Source organism: Mesoplodon densirostris, chromosome 2, assembly GCF_025265405.1.
Source record: "Mesoplodon densirostris isolate mMesDen1 chromosome 2, mMesDen1 primary haplotype, whole genome shotgun sequence".
NCBI lineage: Eukaryota > Metazoa > Chordata > Mammalia > Artiodactyla > Ziphiidae > Mesoplodon > Mesoplodon densirostris.
Window position 1 is genome coordinate 165,518,401 of NC_082662.1, and position 20,833 is coordinate 165,539,233.

The window sequence follows — 20,833 nt, forward strand, 5'->3', positions numbered from 1 at the left end:
ATAGTACACCTGAAACTAACACAACACTGTAAATCAACTATATTTCAATTAAAAAAAAAAAGAACCTTGCCACAGTTTTCACTGAGAGCAAAACCCAAAATCCTTAGGATGGCCAGTCCAGCAGGGCCACACAGAAACTGACCCACTCCCTCTCTGAGTTTTGCCCATCACTCTTCCTTTTGCTCACACTGCTCCAACAGCACTGGGCTCCATGCCGTCCTTCACCACTGCAGGCGCACTCCCATCTCCCATCACAGGGGCCTTGCCCTAGCCTTCCCCTCGGTCTGCAGTGCCCCTCTCACAGTGCTCACCTCTTGCAAGTCTTTCCTCAAGTCTTCCCTTGTCAGTGGGGCCCATCCTCACCACCATTTTTAATACTACAGCCCTCCCTTTCCTTTCCCCTGCAGTCCTGGTCCTCTTTGCCCAACTCTGCTTTTTTCTCCATTGCATCTATCACCTCTGACTTGCAATATAATTTGCTGGTTATTATGTTTCTTATTCATTATCCATCTCTCCTCTCACTAGAATGTAAGCTCAAGAGGACATGGATCTATTTGTTGTGTCTGTACACTGAGGCAGGCATTATCCTTGATTTTTCCCATTTTCTTTCTCCCTCTATCCAATCCATCAGCATGTCTATGGATTTTGTTCTCAAGAGCCTGGAACAGTGCCTGATTTGTGACCATCTTGCTTACAGTTTTGTTAGCAATTTTTATCTGACTCAATCACAAAATGGTACCCACTTATGAAGCAGATAGCTGCCCTTGGGGCCAGTGCTTAAATGAAAAGGAGAAACTGCTCCAGTGGGGTTCAGCTCTCAACCCTGGCCTGAGATGCACAGGAGTTCACCATCATACAACAGCAATTCAACAGGAGCTCCCTTCTTCCCACCATCGTCTCCACCCATCCTCCGCCTTTCCTTCCCACAGTGTATGCAGCATCCTCATTCTTATCAAGGGCCAACCCCTCCTTGCTGCTCTGGGTCCTCAGGCAACGACCCCTATAAACACTCTTTTTCTGTCTTCTGGGTGGAGTGTCTCCCTCTCACAGGGTTGTGGCCATCAGAATGCAAACTCTATTTTCCATCTTAAATGCATATCTCGTATACTACCATATACTTTTTTTAAATGTTTTTTTATTGTGGTAAAAGTCATAGAATATAAAACATACTATTTTAACCATAGTTAACTGTACAGTTCGGTGGCATTAAGTACCTTCACATTGTTGTGCAACTCTCACCATCGTCCATCTTCCGAATTTTTCACCTTCCTAAACAGAAACTCTGTCTCCATTAAACACTAACTCCCCATTCCCCCTCCCAACCCCTGGCCCCTGGCATCTACCAATGTACTTTCTGACTCTGTGAATTTGACTATTCCAGGTACCTCGTAAAAGTAGAATCAAACAGTATTTGTCTGCACCAAATGTACATTGGAATGCATTTTTAAGGTTAACTTATGTCCTGCAAGCAGATTGTACCTTCTTTTTTTCCCTGTGTTATACAGTAGGCCCTCAGCAGCCTTCTACTTCATTCATAATAGTGTACATACATCAGTCCCAATCTCCCAGTCCATCCCACCACTCCCCCCCCGCCCTTGGTGTACATACTTTTGTGCTCTATGTCTGTGTCTCTATTTCTGCTTTGCAAATAGGTTCATCTGTACCATTTTTCTAAATTCCACATATATGTGTTAATATACGATATTTGTTTTTCTCTTTCTGACTTACTTCACTCTGTTTGACAATCTCTAGTTCCTTCCATATCTCTGCAAATGGCACAACTTCGTTCCTTTTTGTGGCGGAGTAATACTCCATTGCAGATGTGTACCATATCTTCTTTTCCATTCCTCTGTTGATGGACATTTACGTTGCTTACATGTCCTGGCCATTGTAAATAATGCTGCGATGAACATTGGGGTACATGTATCTTTTGGAATTATGGTTTTCTCTGGGTATATGCCCAAGAGTGGGATTGCTGGGTCATAATGGGCCGAAGACCTAAATAGACTTCCCTCCAAAGAAGACATACAGATGGCCAAGAGGCACATGAAAAGATGCTCAACATCATTAATTATTAGAGAAATACAATCAAAACTACAATGAGATACCACCTCACACTGGTCAGAATGGCCATCATCAAAAAATCTACAAACAATAAATGCTGGAGAGGGTGTGGAGAAAAGAGAACCTTCCTTCACTGTTGGTGGGAATGTAAATTGATACAGCCACTATGGAGAACAGTATGGAGGTTCCTTAAAAAACTAAAAATAGAACTACCATATATTACCCATATACTTTTGGGTAAGACACCAGGAAAAAAAAAACTGACTTTAATTCATGTGTCCATTTCCTCACCTCCTTGTGTTTCCTTAGCCAACTCCAATAAAGCTTTGTCCTCCCCACTGCATTGGAACTGCCCTTGTCAAAGTCACCAGTACCCTGCATCTTGCCAAATGCAATGATCACTATTCTATCCTTATTCTATTTTACCTCTTGGCGGCTTCCTACACATTTGTCCCTCTTTCTTGATAAACCCTCTTCCTTTGCTTTCTGTAAATTTATTGACTGAGTTTTCTCCTTAAACACTGGCCATTCCTTTCCATCGCATTTCTGGGATCCACTCCCCCCTCCTTCTATCAAACCTCTAAACATTAACCTCCCCTCCCCTCTTTCCCCTCCACTCTCTCACCTTCACCCTTTGGTTCTCCTCTTTCCACCCTCCCCACCTCTTCTCTTATCAACACCTTCTCCTTAGTAATCTTATCTAATTTGGGTCTTCAGACACCATGTATGTGCCATTAACTGCCTGACCACGCCATTGATCTCCAGAGCAGTTTATCCAACTGCCTTTCTGACCTATCCACCAGGTTGTTTAATAAGCATTCCAAACTTTTCTTAGGCACCTTCACTTTTCCACTGAAACTCTTTTTCCCCCCCATTTTTCCTCCATATCAGGGAATGGACTCTACCATGCACTAAGATGACTAAGCCCCAAACCTTGAGAATCAAGGCATAATTTTTGATTCGTCATTTCCTCTCTCCCTATATTCAATCCATCAGCAAGTCGAGTTGATTCTACCTCCAAGATGTAACCTGAATCTGTCTGCTTCTCTCCACCTTCACTGCTGCCAGCCGGACCCAACTTTCACCATCTCTGCTAGATCACTCCAATGAAGGCTGAAACTCCAATAAGGGTTGATCTCTACTTTCTCTTTTGCCCCATCGGGAATCTAGTCTCTACTAAGCTGCTAAAGTATCATCTACAAATTTAAATCAGATCCCACCACTCACTGCTTAAAAATACATGAATGGCTTCCAATAGTACTATGAATAAAATATAGACCCATTGGCATGGCCTACAAAGCCACATGAACTGTCCCTGCCTCTCCCTGAGCTCACATCACTCACATGCCCCTGAACTCTGTGCTCCAGTAATCTGGCCTTCTTTCTTTTCCTTAAACACGAACAGGTTTATTCTAGCCTTAAGGCCTTTGAGCTTGCTGTTCCCTCTTCCTGAAATTGCCAAATCCTTTTCAGAGTTCAGACTTCAGCCTGTCTTTACCTCCTTTGGGGAAATTTCCCCCAACACTGTAACCAAAGTAGCACAACACCAGATCCCCGACCCCTGGAACTCTGTTTTTTATCCTGTTTTATTTTCTTTAGAGCACTTATTGCTCTCTGCATTTGTCTTCTGTGTTTATTTATTTACTCTCTGTTTCAAAGAGTAGAACAGAAGTTTTGTGAAAGCAGGGATTTTGTCTGCCTTGGTCACTGCTGTGTTCTCAGTTCCTAAAACAGTGCTTGGCACTTATTAGAGCCTCAGTGGTTTATGTGTTGAATGAATGAATGAATGAAAACAGAGATAGAAGAATACATAGCTGCTTGTACGGATGGTGAAAAATTCATAGCTGCTTTGAAGGATGGTGAAAAGACCTTTCTTTCCCCACAAATCTTTCCATCTTGCCTCCGGCTAACACCTGAAGTTCCATTTTTAAAGAATAACAACTGACTTTTATTTCTGGTTATGACTTAGCTATATAGGACTCTCATGCCAAAAACATACATAAAACCTGAGTAAAATTTATAAAGCAATTTTTCTTCTCCTCTTTGGTATTCTTTGTGTATCCAGAATCTGAGGATCCATGCTTTTCACCAATTCTAGAAAAATCCTTGGTCATTATCCATTAGACACTGTCTTCCCCATTCTCTCTGTCCTCCATCTTATCGGACACATGTCGAAACTTCATATCCTAGTATTATGTTGTATTCCTTTTCTTTCATATTTTTAAGCTCTTTCTCTGTGCTGAATTCTGGATTTTGTCTTCAGCTCTATCTTGGTTGACTAATTCTTCCTGCAGATGTGTTTAATCTGCTCTTTATTTTAGCTTTAAATTTAATCATACCATTTTTCCCTTCTAGGAGTTAAATTTTTCTGAAATTGCTTGTTTCTTGATAGTTATTTTTTCACGTTTTAAATGTTATCTTTAATTTATTAATAATTTACAAACATTTTTATAATTTAACCGATAATTGCATTATCTCAATTCTTCGGAATCAGATTGAGCTATTTTTGTTTTTTGCCGACTCTTACTCATGGTGGCTTAGTCACTCATGCTCTTCACAGTGTTCACTTTTGAGCTCATGTTCAACGTGGCTTTATCTGTGGGATTCCTGTGGAAGCTGTGTTGGGTATCTATCCCTCCAGGTATGATTTATTTTGGCATTTGCTAAAAGTTTGATTTTGTTAATAACCTAGGATCATTTTATATTCCTTTCTTATCTTGGGGTTTCTGAGACTATACAGATAGTGTAAACATGAACCCCTAATCCACATGAGGGCAGGTTGGGGTTATGAATTCTCAGAGGAGACTTTTTTCCAAAGAGTCCTGGACAATATGTCAAGTATTGTTTTATGCCCCCTTTGTCGGTGGGCAGATATTTTTCTTGTTCCCCTTCATTGAGGATATTTTAATGTTCCTGGCTTTATGCAGGGGTCTTGGATTCATCCCTCCACCTTGTGCGCGTTTCAAGGAATTATCTCCTGTTCTCATGTTTTTCCATGGGTAAAGAGAACGAAAGTTATCCTCAGGATACTCTTTTCTTCAGTACTCTCTGGGGAGTTCCCTTCTTTCCATGGAAGGTCAGCTATACATCTGAGAGCCTTGTCATATGTGATCCAGCAATATTAAGTGCTTTTTGTTGGGAAGATTTGTATAGTATACAGCCTACCATATTTTCAGAGATAGAAGTCATACATTTCTGTAACCCATGTGTTAGTTAATTCTTCATGTCTTTATATACTGTCTACCAATTTTTTTTTTTTTTTTTGCAGTATGCGGGCCTCTCACTGTTGTGGCCTCTCCCACTGCGGAGCACAGGCTCCGGACGCACAGGCTCAGCGGCCATGGCTCACGGGCCCAGTTGCTCCGCGGCATGTGGGATCTTCCCGGACCGGGGCACGAACCCGTGTCCCCTGCATCGGTAGGCGGACTCTCAACCACTGCGCCACCAGGGAAGCCCACTGTCTACCAATTATTGATAACAATCTTATCTCTTTAGATAATTTTAAAGCTCAAATTCTTTTCATACTTATTCTCCCATAGGAATCATCTTTTTCTAAATATGAAAACTGGGCTCAGAGTTAAGTGAGTTGTCTAATAATAACTACCATTTTTTTTGACATCTGCTCTGTGACAGGCACTATAAATATACTATGGAAAATACTTATAGCAGACCCATGAAGTGGTTATTGTTTTCTGTGGTTGAGGAAGCAAAGTGTCAAATGTGTACGCAACTGGACTAAGGTCCCATAGCTCATCATACTCAGGCCTGCCTGATTCCAGAGCCTGTTCTCTTTCTAGTGCTGTCTCTGTTTACTCCATTTCCCCAGGCTGCTCTCCTAGATGTGGGCTTAATGAGGGCATTTATGCATTTTAGTGAGAATATTTACTTGGCAAGTTCTTTACTAATAAATGTGTTTATTAGTAACAATGGTTCATTGGTTAGTCGCAACTGTGCACTATGTACCTTTTCAACCTCAGTTACATCTTGGAGATAAGCTCTTTTGGAGTCTTAAATGACTCAAAATGACCCCAGATACCCATTTATTGTTGTTACCTGCTCATGGTGTAGATATCTTGCCTAAAGGTTATTAGCTGGTACCTCAAGCTGTGGTTTTTTAATCCTTTTCTTTCTGAGCCATGAATTTATTTTTCAAATGATGTTTTACACAGAATCCTAATATAAATCAGAGAATTAGCGGCCCTTCCTGAGGAGTACATATAGACCTGCCATCACAGTTCACTTCTTGAAAAATTAGTCACCTTGTAAAAAACATGTATAAACAAGTACAAAGAAATAAAAATCATCAGCTATGACAAATAAATTCAACAATCGGTTAATACAGCTCTTGATTCTTAGTTTTCAGTTTCCATTATTTTTGTCCATATAATTATGGGAGGCTGTGCTATTGAAAAACCACGTCTCTAAGAAAAAAGGAATTGTTTGTACATTGAACCTGATATGCTGTACCAGCTCTCTTCAATTCAGTCCAACATTCTTAATTTGTCAGTTTCAATGAAACAACATAGTATCCATCAGCCAAAATCAAAGGAAGGGAATTTGAGACTTCAAAAGAAATCTCTCCTCCCAGTAGCCACTTTGTATTTTCTCCAGGAATGCATCTTTTCTCTGCCAATCTGGGTACTTCCACGTAAAAGCTCTAGGAGGGCCTGCCTCAGGTTGGAGGTTTGAACTCTAAAACCAGGGGTCTTTCCACTATATAACAGCCTTCCCTGGTCCTCCCTCTTTCCCCCAGCCTGGCCAAAATAATTCCATTTTTTATTTGAAACAAAAATCAAGTCTCATTTTCTTTCAGAAGCAACCCTTGGTTGTCTCTGTTCATAAAGATTTTTCCCTCCTTTGAACTTAGAGCTGATATATGATTACAATTCCACTCAAAATATACATCTTGGATACCTTTTCTATCTATCTACCCCATTCCTTTAAAGGCTATATGGTACCTTATTATTTGTATAGTATACTTTGTTTAGTTCCATATTGAAAGACTTTTATTTTGTTATCACATTTTGGTATTACAAATAATTTTGTAATGATTTCATGGTACTTTCATCTTGGCATATTTGTTCCAATAGATATGTAAGATAAATCCTTACTATCAAAGCTGTTGGGTTAAAAGGTATAGACATCACATGTTTTTGATAGTTATTAGCAATTGTATGAGAATGACTGTGCACATCCTCACCAACACTGGGTGGCATAAAAATTTAGATAGAATATATTTGGCTTACCTATGTTAGGTTAGGTACATACATAGCTAGTGAGGCACTTAACAAATATATGTGCATCCTTCTCTTTTTTTCTCTAGAGAAAGAGTTTTTTAGGTGTTGTGGCATTGAACAAATTTCATCTAAGTCTCAGTTTTCTTATCTGAGAAATGGGGTTAACAAAACCTTAAGAATACATATAAAGTTGTTGTCAGGATTAAATCATACAAAGCAAATAAAGTACTTGACCCAATATTTGACAATGCTCACTACATGGCAGGAACTTTCTCTTTGTGTTTTCTGTAGTACTGGGTACATGTGACACTCAGTGAAAACAAGAGGAGGAAAATTCCTTCATCATCATCATACCCAACATCTGCTAAATACTGACCACAACTGCTACCACTGTACTTCTTAAATTTTTATCCTATTTTACACCAATTTAAAGGTACAAGTTAATTAGGTGTAGATGAGAGATTTAAACTTACCCAGTCTGAATGTAGAAAGTGTTCCACCTTTTGGAAATCAGATGCTGTATGCAACAAGTTGCTCACCTCTTGTTTCTCTTAGGCCGATGTGCTGTCCCTGGAGCTGCCATCTTGCTAAAGCCAGTCGGCTTCCTCGGCTGGCTTTACCATTCCTGCCTGGACGTGATAGTGCGTTTATAAGGGTCACCTGTTGTGGTTCAACAAAAACACTGTAGTTAGAGAGGACAGACAGAGAAAACAATAAGCATGATTATTTCAACAAAGTAAAAAAAAAATCACAATTTATTTTTCCAAAGACTGGTTTGATTTCTACTGAATACTACATAAAGCCCTACATCTAAAGATAAGCCCAGGTGGATCTCCAACAGCTAAAATGTTACACTAGGACTTTATCAGTGTGCGTTTAATAAGTCATGGGTTGTGTGTTTTCAGGTGAGTATTTAAAATGGTATTTTGAAATAAGTGTAAGTATTCATTGTTTGGTTTCACTTTTTATAATTTCTGTGTTGATATCAGCAGTGAAGGATTGTAATAAGAACTGGGCACCTTAATTTTGAAAGAGAAAACATCCCCTAAAGCCCAAAGGATACAGGTAATTTTGTTTTACATAAAGGTAGGCTGATAGACAATGGTGATCTTCTCATTTTACAAATGAACATTGAGGCTAGGAGTGTCAGAAACTTGAACTTTTGCTGTGCTATTAGGACAAACAGGGGTAGGTCTGTGGAGTGCAGCCTTGGGCTTTCAAAAGGGGTCCTGCTTTGTGCATTAAAAAAGTGTATAACAATCACACAGAGAAAAAATCTGGAAGGTTATACAGCACAATGTTAACTCCATGTGGTAGGATTAGAGAATATTTTTACATTTTAAAAGTATCTTTCTAAACAGCCTGAAATTTTTTAAAATGAAAATCTATTCTTTTATAATCAGGAAAATGAAGAAGCCATTAATTAATAAAGAAACAAATCTGATGGAAAGCAAAGAAAGCTCTGCCTTTCCTGGTCCCTCTGAAACTTGGGAATCTAGGCTGGGTTCCCTGCTCTCCTGTCCATTCTTCCAGATCTCATCCAGATTTAGTGGGCATACTTGGGCTCTTCCTCTCACTCTGGCTCAGATGTGGTGTCCTGTTTTCCTGCTTCATTCTGTGAACCGAGGGGGGTCCTGGAGTAATCATTCAAATGGAGTTCTAGTCTGTTGTCCTCTGCTATCTGACCTTAGTCTATCTCTCTGGTACTCCACACAATATCTCAGATGAAGAACTTTTCACCCTGCTGCATGGAATTGTGGAGAAGGAAGCTTTCAGAATTGGATAGCTGGCCATTCAGGTTATCTAACCAGCCTGAGTTTCAGTTTCCTTATCTGTAGAGTACAGATAATAATCCTACCCTCTTTTTGTTTGCTTTAAGTACTAGAGATGATATAAAAATAGTGTTCACCAAAGTACCTGTCATTCACTCATTCAACAACAGCTACTTATTGTGTACCTATTTATGCCATGCACTCCTCTGGACACTGGTGATACACAGAGTCTACATATTTTTTTAGATGAATATATAGTTTTCATCTCTTTATTTTAGTATAGAAATCCTCTATGACCTTTCAACTTGCTAATTTTATAGATACAAGGCTATGCATATAAACTCTGCCCTCACCAACAGATGTTATTAGCAGCCCCCTGTGGCCATTATAGCTTTGCCATCAGTCATGGCTTAAGGTGCATTTGCTGGCTTTTGCTTTTTTTGAAAGGCAAACCAAAACACAAAGAGTGAGCTAAAAAACTGTAGTATCGGGCTTCCCTGGTGGCGCAGTGGTTGAGAGTCCGCCTGCCGATGAAGGGGACACGGGTTCGTGCCCCGGTCTGGGAAGATCCCACATATCGCAGAGTGGCTGGTCCCGTGAACCACGGCCGCTGAGCCTGCGCGTCCGGAGCCTGTGCTCTGCAATGGGAGAAGCCACAACAGTGAGAAGCCCGTGTACTGCAAAAACAAAACAAAACAAAAACTGTAGTATCTAATACCACTTTGATATTATAGCCATTAAGTTTTATGAAAAAGATACTTTCACGGTTCAGATATCAGAATCCTAACTTTATGAAAATGTCCACAGTTGTTGAGAGATTTATGTAAATGTCCACAGTTGTTGAAGACCTAGTCTCTTATAAATTTTATATGCAGTGAAAATAAAGATAAAATAAGAGCAACTTTTTAAGAGATCTGAAATAAAGAAGAGTTGGAACTGAAGCCATCAATATCTACAGCTCTCTGAAGAAATTTACGTTTGTATAGCTAACAGTGTTGACAATTATTGAACACTTTTTAATGTGTCAGGTGCTGTTCTAAGTGTGCAAATGCATTTAATTCTCACATCAAAGAGCTATTATTATCATTCCCTCCCCCCATCTTAAAGATGAGAAAACTGAGGCACAGAGAATTTATGTAGCCAGGTTGCAGGTAATAACAGCAGAGTTGGGATTTGAACCCAGGTAGGAGGGCTCTATTGTACTGATGTATGCACATTGGTTACTATGTAGCTTCACTGTAGACTTATGTACAAATGGACTTATTAACAATTCTTTGAAATCTAATCTGCTCAGTGGTAGAGAAATTCCTGACTAGACACTTAACTACTAACTACGGTTGTGGGGATGCCAGAGATGGAATGGCTGGGTCAGAAACATTCATGGGAAACCCAATATTCTATTTTTTAAAGATCTCCTGATACTCAGAAAATCTGAGGAAGAAAAGAGAAGAATTCGCTCTCAGTGGGGAATCTATTTCATACCTCTATTTTAAAATGTTTTATCAAACATTGGCTGATGTTTAAATTGAACTGAAATGTTAAACTAAAAAGAGCAAAGACCCTTTAGGATGCCTGGAAGGGACTGGTAGTTACTCAACTCACTGGTAGTCTGGGACTGAGAAAGAAGTCAAAGGAGTGAGAAATAAAACATAAACTGAGTTACCATGAGTAGCCTCTTTCTCACTGGTGAGGTAATCAAGGGCAGGTTCTGCCTCTCTGACTCCAGGTTCTTTGCTTTTCTTCCACGACTTGAACCATGAGGAGGGAATTTTTCTAATACTGATAGTTTATTCAATACTGAGTCTATTGGTACCTTAATTCTGATGCTAGTAAACAGCTAAAGAGCTAACGTAATTGTGACCAGCTGGTCAAAGTCTTGTGACCCACAAGCAAAACCAACTCTAGTTTTGATGTCCCACCAGATTTGCAGGACTTCCGCAGAACTGGGTTTAGGCTTAATGCACAACTCAGGCTTAGAAGACTTACTGAATTGTGGTTAAATTAGTAAATCTAGTGACAGAAAGCATTTGACCTAGATGTTTGTATTTCTTTAGTTCATTCTCCAGGTTTGATCTCTATGTTTATATTTTGGGAATAAAGTAAATAGCTCATTGCCTTAGGTAAAAATGGAGGAAATCTGAATAAAGCACAGACTTTAGTTAATAATAATGTATCAATATTGGTTAATAAGTTGTAACAAATGTACCACACTAATGTAAGATATGAGCATTACAGGAAACAGTATAGGCTATCTGGAGGGCTCTGCATTATCTTTCCAAATTTTCTGTAAATTACAAGTTATCATAAAGTTAAAAGATTACTTTTTAAAACAAACAAAAAACGCATTGCCTTATCCTTTATATAAACATTGAGCTATGTTTTAAAAAACAGTGGAATTTTTATTAAAATTTTTGACTTCAGAGGTAATAATAACCAAGCTTAAGACGAATATACCTAGAGAGCATGACTTACTTAAAGAAACAACTCCTAACTATAATTAAGTACTTTCCCCACAAATCCTTAATCTAATGATTCTAAATTATTTCTCTTTCTTTCTTTCTCAACATAAGCCATCCATTTGGGAAACTTCTGAGACTATGATAGTGTCAAGTCCATCATGGCTCAGAGCAGTTCCATTACAAGCACTGCATAATTATTCACCCTCTGCTCTCTTCCTCCTGTCACTGTGGAAGAGATGTTTCTTCTCTAGTTCCTGGGTTTGGACCCTCTTTCTTCCCATACTTGCTGGGATGCTGTCTCATGCCTACTGTCTTTTCTGGATTGTCCGTCTCTCCTTTTCTATTGATTTATTGCCCTGGTTTCATGCAGGCGTCTCCACTCTACTCTGAGCAACTTGGGAGAAGGGACGTGGATCACTTATTTCTGTATCTCCCATCCTATCTAGCACACTGTAGGAGCTCAAAATAAAATTATTTTTAGAATTAAGATGTAATGATAAAGACCATAACCTTTGCTATATTTTTCCTCTTACTCTGACTTGATGAAGAAACAACAACGAATCTTAAGCAGAGCTTGGCTCCACGGTTCACTGAGTGTTCAAGTCCCTTCATGAGGATAGTTATGACTTAGTTTTAGCTCCTTTGCTACCACAGGATTGACTGTGTTGGTGTGGACATCAGGAGGGACAAGTAGACCAACCAGATCATTCCTTGCTGTCAATCTTGTGCCTAAATTTTTCCCTGAGGCAGAAGCAGAAAGAGAACTACCATCTCCACATCGTCCATCCATATGTTGGCCACACAAGTCCCATGCACTCTTACCAGTCAGATTTCTCTGTCAATTCACCTTTTCAGGTCCTCTATTAAGTGCTCACTGTACCACTGTGCTCCCTGCAATGTAGTTTTGCTTGGCGAGGAATCCTGTGAATATACCAGGCAAGCCAGGCCGTCTAGGACTGAGCAAGAAGTCAAAGGAGTGAGAAATAAAATGTAACTTGAGTTACCATGAGTTATCTCTTTCTCACTGGTGAGATAATCAAGGGCAGGTGCTGCCTTTCCGGCTCCAGGTTCTTTGCTTTTCCCCTGCAGCTTGAGCTGTGAGGAGGGAATGTTTCTAATACCGGTAGTTCTGGAGTCTACTGGTATCTTTATTCTGATGACGGTAAACTGCTGTCAAGACCTTGGAGTTAAAGAATCTCAGCATATACCAGCCTCTGTTTCCTAGGACAGTTGGTATCTCTTCCACAACAAGCTATTTTAGTTAGGTTAACTGGAAAACAGATTTTCTAAAACTACTATTTAATGTATCACACATACGCCATGAGTTGTTAAAGCAAACTTGAAGGTAATCACCTCTGTCTAAAAGAAGCAAGAAGAGAAAAGTGCAAACCTGATTCCTGAGTCTGGGAAGACAAAATGGGAATTGTAATATTTGGTTCACTTGAGAGAGAGAGGGAGGACTACAATAATCTTATCTGTCTCTAACAGTCAGTCCTGTTCCTCAAGGTCATGCACATACGGAGATTTTTTTTTTTTAATTCCACAGAACTACACAACACCCTTTCGGCTCCACAGTGTCCTGACTGAGGCCACCTCTCTAGGCTACTCTCCCCAGGATTTTAAGTCACAGTGAGATTTGCCACAGGCATGAGATCAGGTCCATAGAACCTGAGCTGAGCAGTGACCCACAGGTGCCGGATTGCTGGGATTTGCACGAGATGGTGCATGCAGGTGATAAACGAAGGAAAGGAAAATGTGTCCTGAGGGACGCTGAAATCTGAGAATTGTTCTGCTCTAGTGACTCCCTAAATAGGTGGTTGATGGCAGTTATTCCTAGCAGTGCTAACCCCTTGTCTTGCATTTCCCTTGGCCGAACATCAAAAGAATGAAGAGAAATGCCAGAGAATGTCAACTTGAATTCCATTATCTTAGCACACCTAATTTCATTTAATTAATTTATTTTTATATCAATATATTCTCTTCCAGAACTCATCTTTTAATCTACTGAACACACTAGTTAATGATATAAAAAGAAGCAGAATCCCTTATTTGAATTTTCCTATTTAGTCAAGGATGAAGAAGATATTTTCATGTGGGTAGGAAAATTTTGGAAATTTGGGGGTGTCTGAATCTTTGGCTTTCTGGCTCCTGATTATTTGGTACCCTATTTAACATTTTTCCTTGTGACCTTGGGAAAGTTAACTCATCTTGCTGAGCCTTGCCAAAAATGGGTAGTAAAAAGATTTGCTTCAGCCTGCAGAAAGGATGCCCCAACATATCTGGGGGAGTTCTTATATGAATAATTAACATGGTACATACTACCCATTCTTTATAGTTGCGAATATTTTCCATAACCCTTTCTAAAAAATTCAAACCTACAGAAAATTTGCAAGAATAGTACAATGAATGCCCATTTACCCTTTATCTAGATTTACCAATTAACATTTTGCCACTTTTTTTTTTTTTTTTTTTTGCGATACGCGGGCCTCTCACTGATGTGGCCTCTCCCGTTGCGGAGCACAGGCTCTGGACGTGCAGGCTCAGTGGCCATGGCTCACGGGACCAGCCTCTCCACGGCATGTGGGATCTTCCCGGACCGGGGCATGAACCCGTGTCCCCTGCATCGGCAGGCAGACTCTCAACCACTGTGCCACCAGGGAAGCCCCATTTTGCCACATTTGCTTTATCTCTTTCTTTCCACACGTATGCACATTCACACAAATATATTTTTGGTAAGCCATTTGAGAGTTCTTTTCACAGAGAATTCAGTTGCTATTATTCTAAATATCTTAACACATGTTTTCTAAAAAAAGGACATTCTCCTACATGACAACCATAAAAGTATCACATTCAGGAAATCTCACAATTGAAAACATATTATCTAATATATAGACCAAATTCAAACGTCCTCAACTGTCTCAATATTTAGAAAAGATACATGCACCCCTATGTTCATTGTGCCATTATTTACAATACCCAAGATATAGAAGCAACCCAAGCACCCATCAACAGATGATGAATGGGTAAAGAAGATACACACACACACACACACACACACTGGAATATTACTCAGCCATAAAAAAAATTAAATCTTGCCATTTGTGACAACACAGATGGACCTAGGGGGTATTATGCTAAATGAAATAAGTCAGACAGACAGAGAAAGACAGATATTGTATGATTTCACTTGTATGTGGAATCTAAAAAACAAATGAACAAACGAAACAAAACAAACAGAGTTCTAGATACAGAGAATGAACAGGTGGTTGCCAGAGGGGAGGGTGTGGGGAGGAGGGAAGAAAAAGGTGAGGGAGATTAAGAAGCACAAACTTCCAGATGCAAAATAAATGAGTCACGGGTATGAAATATACAGTGTGGGGAATACAGTTAATAACTATGTTATCTTTGTATGATGACATAGCATAGCTGGACTTCTTGGTGTGATCATTTTGAAATGTACAGAAATACCAGATCACCATGTTGTGTAACAGGAACTAATAGTGTTGTAGGTGAGTTACACTTCAAAAACAAACAACAAACAAACAAACAAACAAACTCATAGCAAAAGAGATTATATTTGCGGTTACCAGAGGTGAGGTGTGGAGGGAGGGGAAATTGGATGAAGGCAGTCAAAAGGTACAAACGTCCAGTTATAAGATAAATAAGTACTCAGGATGTAATGTACAACATGATGAACATAATTAACACTGCTGTAAGTTATATATGAAAGTTGTTAAGCGTGTAAATCCTGAGTTCACAACACAAGCAATTTTTATTTCTTTAATTCTGTATCTATACGAGATGATGGATGATCACCATGCTTATTGTGATAATTGTTTCATGATATATGTAAGTCAAATCATTATGCTGAAATGTCATGAAGAACATAGGGGTAAGACAGGAATAAAGACACAGACCTACTAGAGAATGGACTTGAGGATATGGGGAGGGGGAAGGGTAAGCTGTGACAAAGTGAAAGAGCGGCATGGACATATATACACTACCAAACGTAAGGTAGATAGCTAGTGGGAAGCAGCCGCATAGCACAGGGAGATCAGCTCGGTGCTTTGTGACCGCCTGGAGGGGTGGGATAGGGAGGGTGGGAGGGAGACGCAAAAGGGAGGGGATATGGAAACATATGTATATGTATAACTGATTAAATTTGTTATAAAGCAAAAAAAAAATCATTATGCTGTACACCTTAAACTTTTACAGTGCTGTATGTCAATTATACCTTAATAAAACTGGAAGAAAAAAAATTTTTTTTCAATCCAGGATAGAATTAAGATCATTCATTAGTTGTCCTGTTTTTTTTTTAAATCTAGATCAGTTTCTGAACCTTTAAAAAAATTCTCTTATCACCTTGATAATTTTGAAGAGTTCAAGCCAGTTGTTTTGTAAAATGTCCCTCAATTTGGATTTACTTGATTGTTTCCTCATGCTTAGATTCAGATTAAATTTGGGGGGTGGGGCAGGAGTACTGCATATGTAATATTGTATCCTTTTCAGTACATCATATCAGGAGGTGTAAGATGGCAGACAGTCCCATTATCGATGCTGTAAACTTTTATCACTTAGTTAAGTTGGTATCCATCACATTTCTCCATTTAGAGGTATTTTTTTTTCTGTTTTTAATAAATAAGCAACTTGTGGAGTGGTATTTTAAAATTGTTCACTGCTGGTGGATTCTCGTATGCTCATCTTTGTTATTGGAGCCAATATTTCATTAATTATTTTATTCATAACAATACTGTTTTCTTCATCTACAATTCCAACTGCAATTCTATATCTATCCTCACTAGTGGCATGGCTTCTTGCATGCTTGGTCATCTTCATTAGTCCTCTACTTGAGCTTAGTAAGAGAGTCCTATAGTCTAACTTGGTGAAACTTCATTCCAAAGAGGGTTTGACTTTGACTTCTGCCCACAGAAGTATCACTTCCAGCCCTCCTTGTGGCTTTTGACTTTGAATGGAAAGGTGGGCTCAGCTTCCCGACCTCACTCCTCTTCCACGATTCACGACCCTCACTGCAGAGAAGCTCTTAGAATCTTGCCTCTTTCTCTGTTTAATAATATGGCTTAAAAGAGTCTTAAGGGTGTTGCCCCACAGCAGCCTCACAGGGAGCTGAAGGTCAAGAAAGACCTATCTCCAAGGATTTGTGGCTGTGGCTTTTTGCCTAGTGGAGTAAATTATAAATCGATACCCAAAAGTTCACAGAGTTTTAAAAAGAATTGTATTGGCTTGGATTGAAAGTGACAAGCAGTGTGAAATGAAAGGAGAACTCTGGACCCCTCAATCACTATAGACAAGGAGCTGGTTGAGAAAACTACTCAGCTGCTAACTCAGGCCAGTCTTATTGCAACGGAATGATGACTCAAAGGGCAGAACCAAGAGCCTCGAGGGAAGAGCTAAGAGCCACAGAACAAAGCAGCAGAGCTGAACCCGCAACAAAAACTGGCCCCATGTGCCCAGCTTGATTTCAGGATTGCTTACAGACCTGTGATTGCTGTGTGCCTCTTGTTTTCCCCCCTTTTGAACAATAGTGTCCACATTGGTTAGAGTCCCCTCATTGTATATTGGCTGTGTAGGGGCCAAAGCTGATTCTCTGGTATTTAGATTGGAGAAGTGGAGCCTAAATTGCTGCATCTGGGGAATTCACGCACACATGGACCTGATTGAAATGACTTGAGCTGGTGTCATGATGAGCTGGGACTTGGTAGTCTTGGGGAAGGGGATCGGTATAGTTGGCAGGTGGGAGGATGTGAATGAAGTATTGTGGTCTGAGGATGCGCTGTGGTGACTGTATTTTCCAAAGATGACGACAACAGTATTTCCTGTCTTCCTACAACATGATCTTGCCATTTCTCTTGTTGGGGGGACAGGGTCTATGTTCCCTTTTCTTGAATTTGGGCAGATTTATGACCACAGCGGAAGTGAGGCTAGATCATACATGGTGATATAGTGTCCTGCCTGGTTCCCTTGGGATCTCATTCTTAAAACCCAGGCACTTTGCACTGAAGTCCAAGCAGCCACATGGAGAGGACACGTATAGGTGTCCCAGCCAACAGCCAGTATCGACTACAAGACATGTGAGCCTTCAGAAGGTTGATTGTTCAAGTCTTCCCAGCTGAGAGTCCAGACAGTGTTGTACAGTGATAAGCTCTCCCTCTCTGAATTCCTGACCCACAGAATATGTGGGCATAATCAAATGTTTTTGTTTTGTTTTGTTTTTGCCATAAGTTCGGGGTCATATGTATCACAGCGAGAGTAACTGGAACATGGACTAGAGCTTGCATCTCACTGGGGAATATTCCGTGTTGTCTCTGCAGTTACTCTTGTTCTCCTCAGTGCCTCCAAATAGAAGGTAGCTGGGGGAGCGCTTTCATTTTTAGTAAGCAAGGAACGAGGCATTCTGGAGATGAGGCAGGATGCCAGATACTGCCTGAAGAAAAAAAAGTTGCTGGGAGGAGCAATCTTATTTCAAAGCTGGACTCAAGGAGTTTATCTCAAACATTTTGCTGAGCACCAGGGCGTGGGACAAATGGAAGGGACGAGCCTGGGGACATATATCAACAGTTCAGCACTTCTTCCTATGTCCAACTGCCTGCTTCTTTTTTGTTTGTTTGTTTGTTTGTTTTCTTTTTTTGCGGTATGTGGCCCTCTCACTGTTGTGGCCTCTCCCGTTGCGGAGCACAGGCTCCGGACGCGCAGGCTCAGCGGCCATGGCTCACGGGCCCAGCCGCTCCGCGGCATGTGGGATCTTCCCGGACTGGGGCACGAACCCGTGTCCCCCACACCGGCAGGCGGACTCTCAACCACTGTGCCACCAAGGAAGCCCCCGACTGCCTGCTTCTTTTTTTCTTTTTTTTTTTTTTTTTGTGGTACGTGGGCCTCTCCCTGTTGTGGCCTCTCTCATTGCGGAGCACAGGCTCCGGACGCACAGGCTCAGCGGCCATGGCTCACGGGCCCAGCTGCTCCGCGGCATGTGGGGTCTTCCCAGACCGGGGCACGAACCTATGCCTGCATCGGCAGGCGGACTCTCAACCACTGCGCCACCAGGGAAGCCCTGCCTGCTTCTTTTTATATTTTCCACTCCAAGTTCTCAAGAAGGAATATGATTTTTTCTATGTAATTACCATTATTCTTCACTGGACAGAGTTTTCATATCAAGCCACTTGATGGCCTGCTGACTAACCTATGGATTGTCTGCCTTTGGGTCAGCCATCCACCCACTTTAAGCTTTTGTGATTGAGGTGATTGGAACTGTTTGGGGCTGAATTGTATCCCCTCAAAATTCATACATTGAAGCCCTTTATTTGGAGATATTTGGCATGTGACTCTATTTGGAGACAGGACCTTTAAAGAAGCAATTAAATAAACATGAGGCCTTTATCCAACCTGACTGGTGTTCTTATAAGAAGAGGAGATTTGGACACACAGAAGGGCACCAGGCGTGCAGCAAAGAGGAAAGGCCATGTGGGGACACAGTGAGAAGGTGGCCATCTGCAAGCCAAGGAAAGAGGCTTTAGAAGAAACCAAACCTGCTGACACCTTGATCTTGACTTCTATACTTTACATATACTTTAAAACACAAATCATCTTCTTTGTAAGGAATTAGAGATACTCAAATAGAAAGGTGTGAAATATTACACATGTAACGTAACATATTGACATCAACTTCAAAGTAGGTCATAAAGCATAAAGTTCATTCTTAAAATGTGCCTTTAAACAGGCAAAACACTTCTACTGTCTAACATGTATCGATAGAGGAGGAAGGAATTGAGGGCAAGGTTTTTGGTCTCTGAAAACAGAATCTATTAGCTGGACCAGGATGGGCATCACATTTCAGGAGAACAGAAGGATTCTTCCAGGTGAAAGGATCCTTGAAGATTGTCTGACTTAACCTTCCACACCACAGATGAGAATCCTGTCATTCAAGGAGCCTTTGCCAGCCTCCCAGATTCTTGCAGAATCAGCCCATCACTGGAGCCCAGCTTTTGTGGACATGGTCCAAGGCAGTTCAGTCCCAAAGCTGAATATTTAAAATGTCAAATTCTGAGGGTAACTGCCTCGGAGTTTGCTGTGCCACAAGGTGCCCCCCTAACAACAAGGGACAGCATTTCCCAACATCTTCATCAGAAGCTCTTGGGCCACTTGTTTAAAAAGAACACCAACAAAACGGATTTCCAGGACACCTCCCAGATGTAAAGACTCAGAACTCTGGTATAGGAACCTGTGTTTTAACAAGCATCCCAAGTGATTTTTATTCACATTAAAATGTGAGACCCACTAGCCCAGGACAAGTACAGAAGTCTGAGATCGTCCCTGGTGATCATCTTTTCCTTTTGGTTGCCAGCCCCGACGTCTTTGGCTCAATGCTTTGCTGGGCCTCCCCAGACCACATGCCCCCTGCAGCGTTCTTGCTCCCCCCATGCTCCTCTTCAGCTTTCCACTGCCCAGGCATTTTCCTGTTCCTCTTCTCTTTCCTCCTTTTCGTTGCTCTTCTTTTTGTCTCCCTTTCTTCTTCCTGTGTTTTATTTCCTCTCTCCCTGGCTTCTACCCACCCTACTCCCTGCCCCATCCAGCCCCTTCCAAAGTGATGCTGGAGCACTGACAGCATCTAGAGGCAAGGGAGCTCCAGGTCACAGAGAGCAGAGTTCTGATCAGAGATGACAGCTCAGGAAGCACCTGGGGAGGCCAGAGACAGACTCTGTATAGCTGCAGGGGATGTGGGAGGGAAGAAGGGAGGGAGGGAGGGTGCAGATTTATGGCCCAGGAAATGCCAAGAGGAAGTAGATCAAGGATCCCACAGTGCCAGGCAGGGCTGGGCAGAGAGGACTTGTGCACACCTGCTCACTCTCTTTCTAGTGACCTGTGTGTGGGTGAGCTGGTGAGCAACTGAGAATCAGTGTGCACTGCCTCATAGCCCCTTCACCAGACATGTTCCCAAGTGCTCACTCTACCTGCCAGGAGGGGTTTGTGTTCTCATTTTTCAGATTCAAGATTTTTTGTCTTTGTAGATATGTTGATTTGTGTCGTATATTTTTAATAGATTTTTAAAAATTAATTAATTTATTTATTTTTGGCTGCATTGGGTCTTCGTTGCTGCACGCAGGCTTTCTCTAGTTGCGGCGAGCAGGGGCTACTCTTTGTTGCAGTGCACGGGCTCTAGGCACAGGGGTTTCAGTAGTTGTGGTACGTGGGCTCAGTAGTTGCGGCTCTTGGGCTCTAGAGTGCAGGCTCAGTAGTTGTGGCACACGGGCTCAACTGCTCCGTAGCATGTGGGATCTTCCAGGACCAG